Genomic DNA, 20,192 nt, shown 5'->3' with positions numbered 1-20,192 from the left:
TTGTAATGCTCGAACTAAAACCATGTTGTTCCTCATCCAACTGCTCTCAATCGACTACCGAATAGACCGAGTTGTATGTAATCAAGATACCTCAACAAGACTTTGAAGAGACCTTTAAAAAATAGAGAGGCTGATTTACCATTTGTCTCTTATTCAAAACAAATACATACCCTCGAAGCCGAAGATCATGCTCACCATTATATACTTTGCATTATCCCACAAATTCGAATAAATCTCATGAGAACAATAAGGTAGGCAATACATTTAATTTATTCAGTTTATAGTAATTTATGCAGTTAATATTTGATGGGTACTATTTATAAATGCCATATAGGATGTGGTTGCAGACTTAAGCCACTGCATCACGAGAGTGTACTGCATATGACAATTCGAATTAGGTCATAGTATTAAAATGCAGACTCAAGGGGTATATAGTTGAATCTATTGAATTCTGATCAGTGGTTCGAGCTCCACTATTTAAAATAGATAGTCTCTTACGATGTATAATACAAAATCTTTCAAGCGCAATGGATGAAGATGACTTCGGCCTTATCTAAATCGTAGATGTCTCTATGAACGAAGACTCGCTCTATGCCAGTGCTATCCACGCCTTATTCTGTGGCAGCAAACCAGAAATTCTGAACACCATTAAGCAGATCATGAACTCCAATGAGTAGATCTCCAAACTGAAGCAAGAGATCCAGAAGCTTTCCAATAAAGCAAGGTCTATTTTTTCAGTCACGCTTTATGAATCCCTGTGCGAAATTATCCAGGAAGTGACGGATGCGAAAAGGAGCCTCAGCTAAATTGTAACCATAAACTTCTTCGACTTTATCTTCGCGCTGTAGAAGCCTGGGCAATAAACTTCGGAGCGCCTGTTCGAGAGCTGTGTGAATTTGTTGAAATCGATCAATGATGTCGATTAGTTCGTCAAAGTCCTGAAGGCCGTGATTCGAATCACCAAAAACATCGACAAAAAGGATCACAAGAACAAGTTCATGACCAAGCTCCACTCGATTCTCAATTGGCCCAAAAACCAAGTCGGTAACTAGATGCAGGAGGAGTCCTAATTCCTCATTTGCTCCAAACTCACACCAGAGCAAGATGAGGGCTCCATTTATTTGAGGCTCGTCATCTCTGACCACCTCATGCACTCCAGCGGACAATTCGAAAAGCCCACTGAAGAAGATATCTAAAAGCTCTTAACCACCGTCTACAGCAAGCCCTACGCAAAAGTATTAGAATACGCCCTCAAAAACAGTAAGGTCCACCAACTTAGTAAAAAGTTCAGAGAACAGATCTTGTCCTGCGCGATATCGGTGCAATAGGGGAAGATTCAATACCTGACAGACAAGTGCGAAATACATCCTGAACTCCTAAAGAATCCGAAAATTGTAGAGTTGGCGATTGAGACCAGCAACGAGAATGTGTTTAAAGGATTAAAGAAGTAAATGCTGATCGTCGACTAAGGGACCGTATTCTTCAAGTACACCCCTGAAATGGTCGATAAGACGAGACTTGTCATCAAAAGTTAGATGTTTATGCCGATTCAAGATCGATTACCGTGTCTTATTGAACTCATAAAAGAGCTCAGTGCTCATCTCGATAAACCACTCAAAACTCCCTTTTCAAGTGCGAGCTCCTAGTAAATAAAGTAGGAAGAGAAGAGTTTGCAAACTAAAGTGCTATTTGCTCATCTCACCCACACCTTCACAAAGTACTTCATGGCAACAGAGAGAACCATAGATATCGACATGCAAATAATGACGCAAAAACTCAATGAAAAAACCCTTATAGACATGCTGAACATCGCAAACCAGTGGGTTGTAGAATTCCCGGATGCTTAGCACACAATGACATATGCCCTAAATCTGATCTCCTTCATTGCACATCTTTTTATCAGGGAACAGTATAACTTCATCGTGAACTACAAATCAGATGTGAGTACGCTCCTTCGAAAAGTGCTCCTTAACATTAAAACATTCCGGAAATAGTGGAAGTGCTTCAAGAAGGTTAAACTAATCCTAGAAAGATGGGGAGAAACCGTACCACAGAACTGCCCAGAGTACACAACAGCCGTCAAAAAATTCTTGAATCACTATTTCGATGAGAACACCAAACTGCGAAATCTGAGCAGAAACCTGTTTAGCCCTCCTTTGGCTTCTCGGGGATATTTAATTGCTATCGGTATCGAAGCAGGCAAGAAAGTTATCGAGATCCTCGAAACTGAAGCCAAGCCTGATGACCCAAACCTGAAGACTGAGGAAGAATTTAACAAAATCAACCAATACTTATATAAGATGAGTTTGTTTTACTCCGCAAGGGTCAAGCTCCCCTCGACTGACAGAGCTGCGGATCTGCTCTTCAAGCTCTATGCCAAAAATGCTCACAATATTCCCATTCTCCACAACATGCGCACATGGATCATCAACTACTCCAACTTTTCAAAGGACACCATAAACAGCGACTCCATCAAGAGCCTGTTGAAATAAATCAAAGATGACAACATGACTGAACAAAGCATCAAATAACTCCGAGCATGCACCGTGTAGTAATTGTTAGCCCCAAGGGTTAAGTCTTAGTCCAAGTTCCTTCAAAAGTGCCGGATTCTCATCAACAGTATGGAATTGAAATCTGTGACGGAGATTTATGGAATCGAAGTTTATGAAGGCGCTATTCAAATCCTCAAGCAGCTCAACGATCTGACTCATGAACTCTATTAGAGGCTGGTAGCAAATTATAATGATAAACAATTATCGTCAGAGCAGAAACTCCTCGAGAAGTGCTTGTTTGAACGCAATGCATGCTTATATAAAGAGATCCAATCGGTGACTGAAGACTTAACAAATGTGTTCCGATTCTACTTTTGCAATAGCAGTAAGCTGATTGAGCCCAAAGACCAAGTTGCTCTTATCAAAGCAGCATCGCAGCTATTCGAACCCCTCAGTGCCAAACAATAGGATATCCAAATTAGAGATTTGCTATTAATTAGTGATGTTTTCGGGTTCTCCACCACTAAAATTAACAGCCACCTCAAAAAACCACAAGTACTGAAAAACTCAATGCATCGGCGCGGAGAAGAGGATACCGACAAATATTTAATGAGCAAAGAATAGTTTGCGCCCATTAATATAGTCAGTGTCTTGTACACTCAAGTTCGAAAATCGTTCGTAGGCATCGTCAAGAACATTGTAGGAATTCTATCCAATAACAAGGACTCTTCACAACTACCGAACAAGTAGGAAACAGGCAAAAATAAAAAGAAGAAATAGCTCATCATGCGCAATTTTGAGTCCAGACCAATTGACCTATACTCGATTCCTGATGCCATAGCGGAAGTCGAAAAGAACAAAGCAATAACTCCGGAGTAGCAACTCACCCAGAAAAGGAAATATTGGAGCAAATAAGCCAAACAGGTATTATAGAATATTCTGTTCCCTTCAATCAATATCGCAGGCCCGTGCTTCTTTAACAATATTCTTGAAGAAAAAGGCAAAGAGTAGTACGCATTCGGCATTATATGGGATCAGTTCGAAACCCTAATTTCTGAATTCAGCTCTTCTGAGCTAGGAGTCCTTTGCGAAGATATCATGATTGTCCTGGACGCTTGCCACTTGAAGGACTGTATAGTCACGAACAAGCAAGGAAGTTCTTTAAACCCGTATAGAAATCGGCCTGCAGACCAGAATCGGCGCATTTTGGAATAAATATCGAGAGAGTTAGTGCTGATGGGAGTCAAACAGTAGTATGTGGACATTGCCTTCGAGCATGTGCAGAACCCAGACCCGGAGTCCATATTCGAGTGGATCCAGAACAACCCAGAGAAACTAGTGCTCGAGCATTCCAGAAGGTAAGCCCAGCAGAAAAAGGCAAAGACTCAGGTCATTCCCGAAAAAACAAAGGATTTAGCACAAATGACATATTCTGATTTTGTCAAAAATGTTAACTTGAGCACCAAGACCATGATCACCAAACTCTTCAAATAACTTTACTCCGAACAAGGAAACAAGATCAAAAAGCTGCTCTTTATTTGTTTAGACTCTTTCAAGGATGAAGTCTACAGAGGCAAAAAGTATGACCAGCTCTCCGAAAAGATATTCTAGGAGCTAGATCAGCTGAATAGGGAATTCAGTGCCCATAAGCTGGCCATAATCGCAGGCTGCATCACCCATATCATTACAAAGCAGCCCAAGCTTATCCCCGGAATGCACGCAAAATGCATCACGCTCAAGCTGCTCTTCTTCATCCAAAAGACAGACGAAGCAGGAGGCGAAATGATCCTGAAGATAGTGAATAAGACCTTGCCAATGCCCACTGAAAAGACTACTCCTCGGATGATATAATATATGATGTGCATCGCTGATATACTAATGAGCCTCGAAATCAAATCTGAAAATGAAAGCGAAATTCTCTATAAAATGACAAAGGCAGGACATGCTGAACTCAATCAAAAAGTACTTTCGATCGTGTGCAGGGGCTTAGGAAAGGGCTACATCAAGAAGTAGATATTCTCTTTGGTGAGTATAGTGCTGGAGTCTGACAGCAAGTTCGCGCAGGCCAATGTGGAGTTCGACATCAAGAGCTTTATCATCGAAAACACAGATTTGGATAAGGTGAAGTCCAACTTAATCGAAGTCGATTCAAAGAAATTTGCAAAATCGTTCTTGAAATTCGAGAATAACGAAAACCTGAATATCGTTTGCCAAAAAATGTTCTACAAGAAAAAAAATCGTACCAACCTATTCTTCGACACAAACAAACACTCTTTCTTCAATAGCGAAATCCTCGACTGCCCTTTTCTCTCCTACGAGCTCACGTCGACTCAGCGCATCATTGTATCCGATATGGTGGATCTGATTGTCAACTGCGATAAATTGGAGGAGCAGAACAAGTACATCGAGGAACTCTATAAGACTCTACAGTTTTACAAAATATTGATTCCTTATTGCATGACTTTAAAAATTGGAGACTCTTCATTCTTCAGCTGGCTCCTCAAGAAGCAGTTTTCGAAAGGGCGAGGAAGCGTCATTGCATTTTTAACATTTCTTTTAGTCAGGAACGGGTTATTCCTCACCAGAGAAATAACCTTTTCCGACTATCTGATCAGCACGATCATAGTTGAGTTCATCGAAAATGAAGAATCCCGAAAATAAAAGTGGCTGTTGCTCGCTGTCGTCTACTTTCTACAAATTAAAAACTTCAATAAGAAAGGAAGCATCGCGTTTTCGGATGATAAAAAATAGAGCTTGAAGTCCCTATTTGAAAGAGAATTTGCTTCGAATCTCCCGCCCGTTGAGCATGTCCTCATTTCAGAGGCCCTGTACCTGATCTACCAACACGAAACAATTCAGAGCTTATTAGCAAAATACCGAATAAATGAACAGAATTAGTTTACCCTTGAGAAACAATTCTTGAACATGGATTTGTTTTATTCGAAATCAGCCAAGCATGCCAATAGGGAAAGAGATCTTATGGAACTGGATCCCATCATCAGGAGACTGGATCTCGGCAGGCCAGCCAGGAACACAATTATCATGGGCTTTGGTGGCGAGCAAGATGAGGACTAAATGATCGCAGAAGAAGACGAGTTAAGTGGATCAGGAATATTCCGGCAAATTCTCTTGAGGAGAGCATTGAGCCGATAGCCACAAATTTCCCAAAGCGTTTCATCGATTTTCATCCCTCGATAAGATTTTTTACTCGCTCAAAGCTAGCAACCCGTAATTGAGCGACAGTAGATGTAAATAGAACCAGCCGAAAATAAATAAATAAAACAGGAAGATTTATAACAAAAGATGTAGGTGGAAATAGTTGCTGTCAGTGGACCGAAGCAAATGTTATTGGTTTAGATCCTAGATGCATTTAAGCATGTGCTAATCGAAGCCAAGCGGGTTGTTTCCGTGAACGAGACGAAAGTGGCGATGATTCCAAATTAGCCATTAAAAACTGAAGACTTGCAGAGCACAAACTTCAATATCACCATAAAAGAACCAAGGACCCTCTTGGATCAGAGATTCACGAAGACGAATATCTTCAAATAGCGCATCGTTGAATTGGCCAAAATCGTTGACCCCAAGTAACCATGGGCCGTCAAGGAAGAAAACGACAAGATCAAATAGTAAATAAAACAGCTCAGCATGAGAAATCCTAACGATAATAGCATTATTAGGCAGTATATGCTGAATAGGCTAGGCGCAGAGGAACGAAGGGATGAAGGAGCAGAGCAAATTCATATGGGAAAGATCTTCACTATGCTTGAAGATTATGAGGAGGAGGCTAAAAAATAAATGAAACAAGCCGAAGTAGAGAAAGAGAAGGAAACAAAAAATAAAGCTGAGGAGCTCGAACTTGCTGAGAAGACTGAAAATAAATAAGAAATGCAGCCAAAAGTAGACGATAGCGCTATTTCGGACAAAAAATAGGAGTCCAACCTTGCAGAAAAGGTCTAAATACCCCACAAAAAAGAAGAAACAGATAAAGTCGAAGAGCCTGAGCTTGAAAAGATTGAAGATGCTTAAAATTAGTTGCCAAAGCCAGCCGAAAAGCCTGAGTCGATTGGTCAGGAATTGAATTAAATGATTCAGTAAGTTCCGCCAAATTAGCCTGGACAACTTTAAATGGTCGAATAATTGCCTGTCGGCCCGAATCGATAAATATTAGTAATGTTGGGCCTTCCTCAAACATTTTTACGTGATTGTGGACTTGATGAGTAACTCTTCGATTGTTTGCCGGAAGATATGCAGATAGAGCAACTCAATCACTTCATGCAAACTCAAAGAGCAAATCAGCAATCCCAATAGCGGGCAAGCAACAACAACAATAATCAGCCTGGAAGCGTGCCATCAAATAATACAGGATTTAATCTTCAAAACGAAAATGTGGCATTCATCTTATCGCTAGATCCTCAACTGCGAGCCCAGACCCTAATGGAAGCAACTCCTTAATTCCTGATAACTTTATCGCCATAACTGAGGGCGGAAGCTGAAAACCATCGGCAAAGATTCATCGAAAGGATGATCGAAAATTAAGAGCTCGAAGAAGAGGAAGAGATGTTCCAACATAGAGACCAGCCCTAAAAATAAGTAAAATTCCCAGATACTCCTGAGGAAATGTTCTCTGATATCAATGAGCAGACTGCCATACAGTTCTCAAAAAGCATCCTGACGAGGTTCCCGAACTTCGATCTCTTCGGCATGAAGATACTCCTCTCAAATAAGAAAACGCAAAGAACTGCCGTCAATACTCTCATCGCCTATGCCCGCAACATCGAATCCTTAAACGTCAAAGATTACACTTATAGCGAGTAGAAATAGTAATGGATCACCGACACCAAGATTCCAACGGGGATAAATCGTAAGATCTTCATGAATGCAATACTAGACACCATTTACAGCAACGAAACCAAATGCATATATCGGGATAAGAGTTTCCTGATCGGGAAAAACGACTACAAATGCTACTGCGAATAGAAAATTCCTCTCAACGAGTAAATTCTGGGCGACGCGTAGGGGTACTATCCCCTTTATGAGCTGCTCGACATAGCCCTCGACAACGGCCATGTAGCTCTGGCTACCGAGCTCATGAAGAAAGTGACATAACTACCAACCAGATTGAAGCAGAAGATAATCAGAGGAATTAGGGATGAGAAGTTTAAGGCATAATTCTATAACAACATGAGTGGTCTGTCAGAGGACACACAAATGAAAGAACTATTTCTCAAAGAGTTCCCGTCCGACAAGCCTCCCAAATACGAGATCTTATCGAAGCTGCTGAAGTATAGCTTCGCCAGAATTCCTTACCTGAAGAAACTCCACGGCGAGGCTTTGAAGGCCTATCACGAAAACCAATCTACAGAGCTCAGTTAATTCTTAAGTGAAATATTTTCGGCCTATACGCTGGCAGACGTGAAGGAGCTCGAAGAGATCTTCATTGCGAACAAAGCTACTCATTTCAACATCATTAAATATTTGTACTCGAAAGGGAGGACACTCAGCAAAGAGCCAATTGGCATTATCCTCCAACTGCCTCATCTGCTCGACTTCGACACAAAGAGATTCATTTTCCAGCATAACCCCAGGCTCAACAAAAATCGATCCAGGCTCATGATCTAGGTCAACCGTCAGAATTTATTCATGGAGTCCTATAACCAGATAATGAATCGAACTGCGAAAGAGCTGCAACACCGCATTAAAGTGCAATTTGTGGATGAGCCTGCTGAGGATGCGGGAGGAGTGAAGAAGGAGTGGTATCTCGAAGTATCCAGGGAAATATTCAATCGCGAATATGGACTGTTCGAGTCATCAGAATCCGGCAACACTTATCACCCCAACCCTAAATCGTATGTAAATTCTGAACATCTGAACTATTTCAAGTTTATCGGCAGGTTTACAGCCAAGGCTCTATCTTAGGGTATGCTTATTGACGCCTTTTTCACTAGATCCTTCTACAAAATGATTCTTGGTCAAAAACTAGAACTCAAAGACCTTGAACAACAGGACTTCAATTTCTACACTTCGATGAAGTGGCTGAGAGATAACAAAATAGAAGGCGACGAGTACACTTTTAGCTATCTCTACGATTACTTCGGGAAGGTCATCACAAAGGAGTTGGTCCCCAACGGCGAAAACATCCCAGTCACCTAAGAAAACAAGCAATGTAAAGCTATATTTAAGCATAGAATACATATAAAAATACTCGTTGGCGATCATGCATAACTCCATCGCTGCGCAAGTTGACAAATTCTTGGAAGGATTCTACTAAGTGCTCTCCAAGTAGCATATAAGTTTCTTCGAGGCCAAGGAACTGGAACTGCTGATGTCAGGGATGCCCACGATTGATTTGAATGACTTGAAGGAGAATACAGAATATGCTGGCTATCTGAGCACCGACAAAGAAATAGTGTGGTATTGGTAGATACTCGAATAGTTTACCAAGGAAGAGCTGGCGCACGTAATACAATTCATTACAGGGACATCCAAAATACCCTTGGAGGGGTTCTCGCATCTCCAAGGAATGAATGGTATCCAGAAAGTATCGATTCACAAGGATTGCCATATTAATCAGCTTCCTCGCTCACACACTTGCTTCAATCAATTGGACCTACCCAATTATCCCTCCAAATAGGTGATGAAGTAGAGGCTCAAAGTCGCAATAACATGGGGGAGCGCAGGTTTCGGATTTATGTGATCGATCAATAGTATTCGTTATATTTAATGCATTGAATGATATGGATGATATGATATGGATTAGTATGACTAATTTATCATATGATGAATATGTTATGATCAAAATGCCTGCAGATTCATGCCTGAGTCATAGTAATTCAAAGTATGGGGTTGGGGTTGGGGTTGGGGTTGGGGTTGGGGTTGGGGTTGGGGTTGGGGTTGGGGTTGGGGTTGGGGTTGGGGTTGGGATAGACTGCTGAATTAGAATCATGATTAATTTCGAAATGCATCATCATTCAGGGGGCTGGGCCCAGCTCAACCAGACTTGGCAATAAGTTATAATTCTTGAATAGATGGTTCTTGAAGTACTCTTCCCACCCTTCGGTCTGCGCTTCATCGCCTGTCACAAAATAGAAAATGAGCTCTTGACATTTTTTTAGTTCCTTTACATTGATCAGTCGTCCGTCCTACTTCTGCATATATTAATTCAGTAGAGACATTACCTCTTACTTTATGCGCTCCGCCTCGTAGCTGTTCTGGTATTTAATTCGGAACATTTTGAAGTTGTAATGCAGTCGGCCTGCGCCAATATAGGTTTTCTTCATTTTTTCTACCCTTGCTGTTAATATTGAAATTACTGTGATCAAATTAGAAGACACAGTTATTATAGACCTGCATTAACTATTTGACCTTCATTATTAATTCAGTACCGATAGTTGCAATGGCAGACGATAAGACTGTCTATTCAATAAGGTCGAAGTCCTCTGGGAAAGCTCTTGATGTGTATCAGGAGGCCGATAGAAAAGGCACTCTCATCATTTACAGCGATTATGGAGGCGCGAATCAAAGGTTCAGATTGAAATCTCATGACCCCCTCGTCTCCATCGTCTCCACGCAGACCAACAAAGTCCTGACAGTCTCCGGCAACGAAGGAAACAATGGGGCCGAAATAATCGAAGCTGATGATAGGGAGTTGGAAGGGCAAAAGTTTCGACTACAATAAGTGTCCCCTGGCTCGGGGGAATTCCTCATATACACGTATTGGGGGAAAGTGCTGGATTGTTTTGAAGATTCCAAATGGAATGGCACTAAGGTAATTCAATGGTAGTTCAACGGCGGCGACAACCAGAAATGGATCATCAAGAAAGTATGAAAGTATGAGATTGGGATAGCACAAACAGAGAAATGATGATGCAGTGTTAGTGCAGTATGATTTATATCGATTCGCAGGATAGAAACAATAAGAGTATACTTAAAACATATTATACGCCTATGCATAGTAGTGACGCATCTATTTATCGCCACTGTGTAACTATAAGCAGATAATCATGCAACATAATTTCAAAATGTGAAGTATTATTTTTAGAGCCGAACTAACTCGCTGAAGAGATGCTTGTTATCGGCGATGAATTCCTCATCTTTGTCCATTATCAAGATTTAGAACTCCTCCGATTCCTCATGCTCCAAATCATACTGCTTAACCTAGTTTTCAGGGTATCTTTTGACTTCTTCGTTGTCACTGGATAGAAATATAAAGTCTAGGTCCTTATCATAGCACTAATAATAGTTGAGCTTTTATTATGTTGATGTCAGGAATTAGCTGTACTTTCTCTATTTATTAGAAACCGACTCAACTTTCTATCCCTATGCTTCGTTTTCTTCTTCGGCAGTGAGCAGTTGCCTGTTCTCGAAACTGTCCCAGCAACTGCTGGACTTGGGCAAGAAGTAGCAAGAGACCTCGACGCCTAAGTACGGACAGATTCGCTCCTTGATGTACTTATTCGGCAGGCAGATTATATTATCGGTAAGAGCTTCGGCTATGCTTTGCTCCGTCAGGATTTTGATGTCATAGTGAATTTCGTACTTCTTCTTCATTTTTTCGTTTCGTTGGTATTCGGAGAAAAGGGGCTGTTGGTTGAGGAACAGGAGCATTTCCTCGAAGAGCGTAATAATCATGAAGAATTGTTCTTAGGCATCCTCTTAAGTATAGGCAGTGAACTAATCGAAGAGGATTGTCCACTTTTCAGCATTGATAATGTGTTTGGGCTTATTCTTCTCCTGCAAATAAAAACTGACCTTGATGTTGATGCGTTCAGAAGTGGGCTTGATTAGTTTGCCGGCATCGAATTTGCGAGAGAGGAGCAGAGCATCAAAGAATTACTCGAATTTTCCATTGAATGATTTCTCCTTCTTCTTCTGGATAGATTTATTGATTTAGTCGAATCTTCTGATTTGTTTCTTGTCCACTCTGATCCTGCTCTGGAGTATGCATTCGACCAGCATGACCAGGATTTATACTGATAGCTTTTGCATTCGTTAATTCTAATGGACAGTAATTGTTTATAAGTTTATATCATACGCCAAATATCGAGTCAATTTACAGGCTAGCCATGCAACATCTGTTACCTTAAATCATTTATATCTACCGCATAAATACGCAGGAATCATCAGATTTTGTGTATGAAACTATCAAGCATAATGAAGTCGTTGATGATCACCTCTTCTACTTATGTAGGGTCGGCTCTCATTCGATACTGGTTTGTTTTTATTAAGTACTGTGTCAGCAGCAGTACATAGCACTTAATTTCATCTTCTGAACGCACGAATGAGTTCTTTACAATTATCTAACGTCGCTACGGAGCATATTTGATTTGTTTCATCCTCAAATTTTGGTTTCCTCCTTCATTCGAATTCCGACTTGCTTACTAAGAGACGTAGGAAATCGAATGATGCGGCATATAGTTAAAAGCATATGGCTTAAAATAGAAGGGCGAAGTCTTTTGGTTGGTACTATAGCCGACCAGCTCGGTTACTAAATATCACAAAAAAGTACATTCCGAACGCTCAGACAGTATCTCACTGATTTATGGGGAGTTCTCTAAGAGTTTGAGCCTGACTCCAAAATAATCATAGATAAATATCCATTGATGATGGGCAAATTCTCCGAGATTAGCGATCGAAATCATTTCGATTAGTTTTAATGCAGCCAGGAGCAGGTTTGGATTTCTGGAGATCTCGTTGGCAATTTATACTTTCACGAGTTTCTTGCTGAATATTTGCATTAGGAAGGCTAAGATCATGGGCCAAATATCGATGAAGAGCTGGTTCAAGGAGATTTAGGAAAGTTTCAGAATCAAGATGCGGATCGCAAAGAGGACCAGAATGAGAAGAGCGGGGTGTGCAGATTCGGCGATTCTAATGACATCTGAGATCTTTTAGAGCATCCCCTTTATCTTGTGTGCGTATTTGTCCTTGGAGCCTGAGTACAGGATGAAGCAAATTCTTTCGAAGCTCTTGATTCTCTTTTTATTTTATTCGCTTTCGCTTGTGAAATAGCTGCTGGAGAGGCTCACCTTATCTAAATATTCAGAGAAGGTTTCATTGTTGCGATCTGAACTCACGATCCAATCGATTATTTGTGCCCAGTAAGTCAGAATCTTTTTGTTGCAAATGAAAAAATCGTCCTTGTTGAAGATTCTTAGGATCGATAGTCTCAAAGGCTTTGTAAATATTATCCGCGCGTTTTGGAGTAAGTTGTGCAAGACTTAAGAAGCACTCTAGGCGAAAATCATGTTCTCTTTGCTTTTATCTTCGATCACTGGAAGGATGATCTACATCCACTCGCATGCACGGATCACTCCGAAGTGCATCTTCTATGAACGATACACATTCTGAATAACTTCAAAGCCTATCTTTTGAAGAATCTTGTATGCCCAAAGCCTGTTCACAAGCTCTAACTGACCCAAATCCCCAGGGCGTACTGGCTCGAACAACTGACTGTCAGTCACATTCCTATCCTTTGTTTTAGTTTTAAATATTTCGAAGATAGAGGGGGGCAGGGGCAAAATGACTTTGAACTTTTAATTCTGGGCAATGCTTTCATCAAAAGACGCCTTGGTCGGATCTTCATAGAAAATAGGCTCCCTTTTTGCAGCAACCTCGGCCACATATTTAATTGACTGATTGACAATCGCATGCAGGTCGGTTTTAAATCTTTCATTAATTAATATTTCTTTGGGCGAGTACTTTATGGCACACATGTTTATAATGTCAAGTACCCACATGGCCGTTGAAGGATTTCTGGATCGCAGAAAAGGCTTGATCGCTTTAAGTATAATCGACCAAATTTAAATCAAAGACTATTGGTTGAGGCTTTTTTCTTCTATGTTCAGATACATGAAGTAAGTATACAAGAAGAACAATAGCTTTACTTCCTTCTGGGCGATATAGCAGTTGAGAGTCTGGATTGTTTTTTATTTCTACTTCCGAACGTAGAACTATCTTATTTATTCCAGTTGGTCAGTCTCCAAAAAGGCGTGGATAACAATATTCATTGGGAAATTGCTCACGATAATTGTTTCGATGATTTTCATCAAGAATTAGGTGCTCTTGATCCTAGCTTTAATTGTGGGTTTTTAGTTTTTCCCGGTTTTCCCATCTTCGTCCCCGCCGACATTTGTGCAGTCCTTGATCCATAGGCTTAAATAGATCTATGTGATGTCTCTTGGGAATTTAAAAAACATCGGCTGCAAAATAGAGAATATTTTTCCCCAAATGCTTTCTTTCTCTTTCTTTACAAAAATAATCAGATCTTTTAAGACTTTGTTGTACTTGCTGAATTTTTCAAAGCTAAAAACTCTTGACCCAATCGAAGTAAACTCCTATGTTGCAATTCTGACGAATTATTCAGACAGGGGCCAGGCTCTTAAAATTGTTTCATAAACTGGTGACATGTCTTTTAAGATTGATTGGCATGTTTCCAAGTTGTGGAGAAATTCTGTTCTTTCAATGAGTTTCCCTATCTTTTCGGTGGATGCGAGTCCGAGCGTGAGCAATGTCTTAAATGTGTCAAAGATGGTATATGGGTTGGAGAATTCGAATTTCATTTCCGAAATGTTGATTTTATCAAAATCATAGAAATAGTTAAGAATCGCAGATACTCCGTGCAATACTGACAAAACTTCATTGGTTTTCGCCATTTACTCTAAGTTCGCTGAAATGTTGATCAGCTTCTCTTACTTCTTCGCCTTTATTTCAAACTACACGATTCTTGATAGGCCCAACGTTCTGTCTTGTTTGTCTCGACTTTCAATCTCATTGATTGTTGTTAGCCTGTTTTACTCCTCTTCGAGCACTTATTAGATGAGGCTGAACTTAATCTACTTTATGATCTTATAGTAGGTAAACAGGATATGCTTTATGCATTCGGTGCACTTTAAAGGTTCCAGGAAATCTGCAATCAGAGGAATACAGCTTGTGATAAAATTAATGAACTGAGATCTCACATATGCAAACGGTGTGTGCAAGCCCTTCAGGAGGCTTGATAAAAAGAATTCCTGCGTGAAGACTGCATCTTTGAAGAATTATCGAATGGCCTGAAGATCTCCTTTCTTCCTAAAGGAAGAGTTAAAGAATATTGTGCGGAAGATATTGAGAAGCTGGATTTGAATGATATACTATTTATTGATGACGGATTGCGAGAGAATTTTAGAGAGAGGTTACATGATATAGTTTACCAAGCGATAACAGAGCTGGGGATGGTCAATGTAATTAATTAGAGACTACAATAATTATATTGCGCTCGTGTTCACCCCAGAGTTGCCGGTGTAGAAATCAATACCCATGCTCTCGAGGGCATAACCCTCAATAAACTTCACAGATATTATGATGAGCATATCGATGTACGTGGTCTTTTTATCGCCGAGCTTGCTTTAGGTTTCTCCGATTTCGATTGCCAATAAAGAATCTAAGGACTTTGGAAGGACTGGCTCTTTTTCGAATGGAGCTTCTTCTTGAACTTTGGTCTCTGCGACCTTATTTCTTGGGGTAAGTATCGATTCGGTGATCGAAGTTATCTTCAGGCACAGCTCTGAAAGCGATTCCGATAGCTATTTCTGATAGATGTATCGCAGGAACGAATATGAGCCGTTGGATAATAAAGATCGTATTCTTCTGAAAGTGCTGAACACGATTGATGTATCATACACGTTTTGAATGAGTAGCAGGCCTCTTGGGGATACATAAAAATTGCCACATACTGCGATTAGTTCATGGAATAGTGGCTCGAGCACTCGATGGAAAAGGGGAAGGCTGTCAGTCATCCAGTTCTTAGCAGCATGTCTCACAAGGGGGTTTTGGTCATCAAGGAAGTCCAGCATCTTGAAGAGTCCTACTTTGTTGAGCTATGCAAACTCACGATTGGAGAGGACTAAGCTTTTATATTTAAAACCAGTAAGTCTCCAGAAGTGGGAAAATCGCTGTATTGAAGCCTACTTCTATGGGTCGCTATGGGTGCGGAAGGATTTCTTAACCGTTTCGGTAAACTAGTTCGGGAAGAATTTACTGTAGGCCACAATCAGGTCGATTATCTTATGATGCATGTGCGGGTAATCCAAAAGTGACCACAGCTTCTGTAGAGCCAGGTTTTGATAGTCACCCCCCTTTTTGTTGGTCTTATCAAGCATAATTTTCGTTTTGAACTCTGCATAGACTGGATGGTTTTATTAGTTCATCAGGCAATTAATCATTGACTCAATAGCGGAAAGCGAAATAGAAGGGTTCGACACTTTGATCCCATACTCGATTGTCGTGAACCATTTCGGTAACTCATTGTTCCGCAGTGTGGTCTTGGTCGGGAGGTGCATTTGGAGCTGCACCATTACTATGCAGCTCAGGCGGTAGATATCTTAATATATCTGAATGTTGGCTGTCGATTTCACGACTGTTCCCAATCCAATGAAAAAGCATTAGAGTTTATCCAAAATTTCGACATAGATTTATTTTAAATTTTCCTCCTGGTCCTTCAGGCTGTTCTGATAGACAATGCGCTCCATGGGTAAACTTTGATTGCCTGTTTCATTGAGGTACTTTTGGTCGAGCTTCTGCTTTTATTTCTACATATATTTCTGCACACTTTTCCTTCTTGCGAGTAAATTGCAGATTAACAGGCTGGCATCTTTGAGATAAATCTTATAGTACGAGTGCCCAGCCTTCTCGTGGGTGTTTGCAAATATTTTGAGCCCTTCGCTGAGGAGATCGATGGAGACAGTGATGTAGTCCAATTACTCGATACTGTGGTCATGATGCATCATCTTGATGTAGCAGTAGTCGACATACTTGATGCTTTCGAAGGCCAAATGGTCATCATTGGCTTCGATGCCTTCGATGAATTTTTGGCCCAGGCTCTTTAATATTATGGTGTAGTAGCTTGGTATGTTTTCGAAGAAACGCTTGCCTGCTTTAAAGACATGCTCTGAAAAGTCATAGCCATCGCTGTAGTTGAAAATATAGCGGAGAACATCGACCGTAATTTGATGAATGGTATGTTCTACCAAATAGAAATGCTACATATAGAAGTTCTGAATTATCTTCAAAGGCATCACACAAGAATCTTCATCTGTTGGCTCAATTTAGAATATCCTTTTGAAGGCTTCAACGATGAAAGGAATTACAAACTAATTCTTGTCATTAATGATGAATTTGTTCTCCTCATCCTCCTTGCCTAACAGCCATCTATTTACCCTCTTGGTAATGGAGATTTATTTTTTCCTGAAAAGCCGGAGCACCGCCTCAATTAACAGCTTCTTATCGCTATCATCCAGAATGTTTGATTTCAGCCTCAAATGCGAAAACATAAAATCAAGTGCTGACCGCTTGATAAATTGGGATTCGTCTTCCAGGCACGCGATCAAGGCTGAAACTACCAAACTTTTATGATGCGGGTAGTTGTTCTCATTTGTGTTTTAGTCGATACCTTATTTGATCTTTTCTATCCCGAGTGTAATCATCAGAGGGACCTTGTTGAGTTTAATGGGATGCAGCTGGTCGTCCATCTTATCGATTCCTGAACTGCTTTCTTGATTGCCCCTGTACCCCTTAATTAATAACTCCCCCAGGTCTGATTGGCTATGAGTCATGTCAAGAGGCCCCCTTTGCTTCTCCTCCGAAGAAACCTACCTAGATTAATCTTCAATTTCTTCCCGGATCTTCGACAGTAGGCTATTCTGAAGAGTTAGTGTGTCAGATCTCATGAGGTTCGTCTTCGGCTTCTTACTTAAAGGCTATGGGGACTGAGCATCGAGATTCTGCTATTTTATTTTATCGCTTTCTATTTCCTCTTCGGGAAAGAATGGGAGGTGTTTTTAATTGGCTATCTTCTCTGGGGTCGAACTCTCTCCTTCATTCATCTCCATCATGATCTCTCTCTCCTCTTCTGAAAAGCCATGCGAGGATTCGTAATCCTATTCTCCTTTGATGAATTCCATCTTTTAAATGAAGTTTGTGAGCATTTTGACTCCTGCTGATCGGCAATCTGCAAATTTCAAAATCGATGACCATAGCGCAGCAATGACATATCTCCGCCCAGCCTTTTCGAGCAGTTTAAACAGCAGCTTTTAAATTTACTTCTGCAATCCTTCCTATGTAGTTTAGGTGTAAACAGGCAAGACCGCTTTCATGATTCCGGATAGCATGGGGATCAGCTCCCTCCCTAAGTCAATATAGTAGAGATTGAGAATGTTTAGGATCGTCAGTCGATGTGATGTTACTGAAGTGTGCGTGAAATAGGGTAAAATGGATAATGAGTAAATTCCTATCTATTAATATAAAAGTACCCAAATCCTCACTAAATAGTTTGACATACTCATTGATGTTATTGTCGACGGAAATTCGCATATTATAGAAAATGGTTTCATGGATTTTGAGAACGCATTCATGGACTTTTTCAGGCAGGATCGGATTCGTGCATTGTAGGAGTCTTTTTGCCAAAACTATCTTCTCATTGATGAACGGGGAAGGGTTGCCATTGAGGATTGTTTATAAAGAGAGTAACCAGTTGTTGATATCTGTCCATTCAGTATTATTGGAGAAATTTTAAAGGGCTCGATTCAAGGCCTTATTCAGATTCTATGTGATTGGCCCTAACCTTTTGGCTTTATCCATGTCTTATAAATATACAACACAAATTCAAATTTAATTAATTTACAACTCAAAATAAACCAAATTGCTGACCAGAAGGGCTTAAAAACAATTTATACTTGCAATAATAAAGCATATCAAGGCTTTTAATTATTGGCTGACATAATAAATCTCAGTATTTATAAGAATCAGCCTATGACTCACGCTTCCTAGCCATTACCGTACTTACTAATGCTACAAACAGTCAACATTCGCACGAACGAGTCCATTAAGTTATGCTCATAGTACAATGAAAGTAGTGCTTTTTTCACATGTTCGAATTAGGATTCGAATAAGGAGGCCGATAGTACGATATTTGAAATGAAATAAACAGGAGATTCTGCTTAGCACAATTTAAATAAACCAGATAAAAACAACCACAAAATATTTGACCTTTACTTGTATACTGATAAAGTAGTTTACTTTGCCTAACTCTACCCACACAATTTGAATCAATAATTAAACTTAGATAGAAATGCGCGATCCTTAACAATACTGAGGTAGTGTCTGGGGGGTCATAATTCAAATGCAGTCGTTAACTTTAGCCCGTCACATCTCAATTCCAAACTTATATTCTCCTGCGATTTCTAATAAAAAAGTATTCGAATTTTGCTCTTCTAAATCAATATGGTCTGTCTTGACCAACAACCCTTCAGACACGCCCGAAAGCTTCTCAAATCAGTCAGCTTAAAGGCGCGTAGAAGATAAACAGAACTCGCACTGCAGTAGAGTCTCCTGTCGAGCTAAATAGAAAAATCACAATCTCTAAAAGCAGAAATCAAAGACATGCATGACTTTGAAATGAATCATCTGCAAAACACATTCATTTCTCTGATCAATCCGATAAAGCAGAAGGCTCGCATATTCTTCAACGAGGAAGCAAGAGAAGAAGGCAGAGAAGAGGGTGAAAGTAGGGATGAAGCCTCAGAAGACTCGAAGTCTCGAAAGTTCCAACAAATTAACAAACAGAGCTCTGCAAATCTGCGGCAATCAGAGAATTTCGAAATACTTTTCAGAGAATGAGAAGCCATTTCCTGATTTATAGGCAGTTTATTTTGTGAATTGACCAGGTTCGCTGTGAATGACAATATAGAATAGAAGTAATCATTCAAATTCAAATAGATGTGAATTGTATTATTTTAAATAGTCGAAAGATATGACAAATTAAAATCAGCACAATCCTCAGTCAGTCCATAATATCATATGGATTCGGGCTTTCATACGAAATGCCTTCTTTCGTGAGAATCTTTTGATGAGTGTAGCTATGATCGGCATCCGAATTGTTGAGGATCATATCACTAATTTTTTCTTAGTTTACAAATTCCATATCCAGTTGCTTTTCATATTTTTCAAGAAAAAGGACGATATCAGTGCCTCGGTAAGTATCTTTCACTTTTTTTATAGTTTTGGTTTCCCTTTTCCGAATAATGCCCATTGACAGATGTCTAACTAAGAAGTGATGTACCGAGCATCTCGCTTGAATTTAGGATTGGCAAACATCATGATATTTCGAGAATTCTTGACCCTATGGAAATCGTAAAGGTGTAGCTGTCTGATGAAGCTACCGAATTTCCGGAGGGCAAAGAACTAAGGGATGACAGTCGATTCCATTTTGTTCACATCCCGTATTTCGATGGATTCCCCTCGAGTATCCCAACAGATTACATTGGAATAGACATGGTTCTAACTTTGAGCATAGATTACGTCGAGAATATGAAATATTTTCCGCAGAAACTTCTTAATCTTCATTGTCTTCACTTTATTCTCCGGTATTTCTATAAGAATTATTTAAATCGCGCATCCATTAAAATCACATCAGATTTATCTTCTTATTTAATAACTTACTCAGCATTCTTGAAAGCCGTTTTCCATCTTCACTCTATTTTTTGAATGCCTGCACTTTGTTGTACTTCTGCAAGCTTATCTCATATGCATTTTGCGCATCAAATGTATCGCTGCGATCTTTCTTCAGCTTAGTTTATGGCTGGCATTGATCAAATATATTTTCATATCTTACCGATAATTTATGCCATTATATTAGGAAATACGGGAATTATGATAATACGGGAATAT

The 20,192-nt window shown here is 40.0% G+C and overlaps 1 pseudogene across 1 annotated transcript; it reads left to right on the top strand.

The window, feature by feature from the left end:
* The first annotated feature begins 540 nt into the window (after nt 1–540).
* On the top strand, nt 541–9,183 carry LOC148299249 (uncharacterized; annotated as a pseudogene). Its single transcript, XR_015839105.1, has 2 exons — nt 541–8,619; nt 8,732–9,183. The product of XR_015839105.1 is annotated as an uncharacterized LOC148299249 (transcript).
* Nucleotides 9,184–20,192: the final 11,009 nt, after the last annotated feature.

Source organism: Brachycentrus maculatus, unplaced genomic scaffold (genome assembly GCF_059751285.1).
Source record: "Brachycentrus maculatus isolate JH-2025_06_01 unplaced genomic scaffold, ASM5975128v1 h1tg001267l, whole genome shotgun sequence".
NCBI lineage: Eukaryota > Metazoa > Arthropoda > Insecta > Trichoptera > Brachycentridae > Brachycentrus > Brachycentrus maculatus.
The sequence above is the reverse complement of the archived record's forward strand: the minus strand, read 5'-3'. Positions and strand labels throughout refer to the sequence as shown.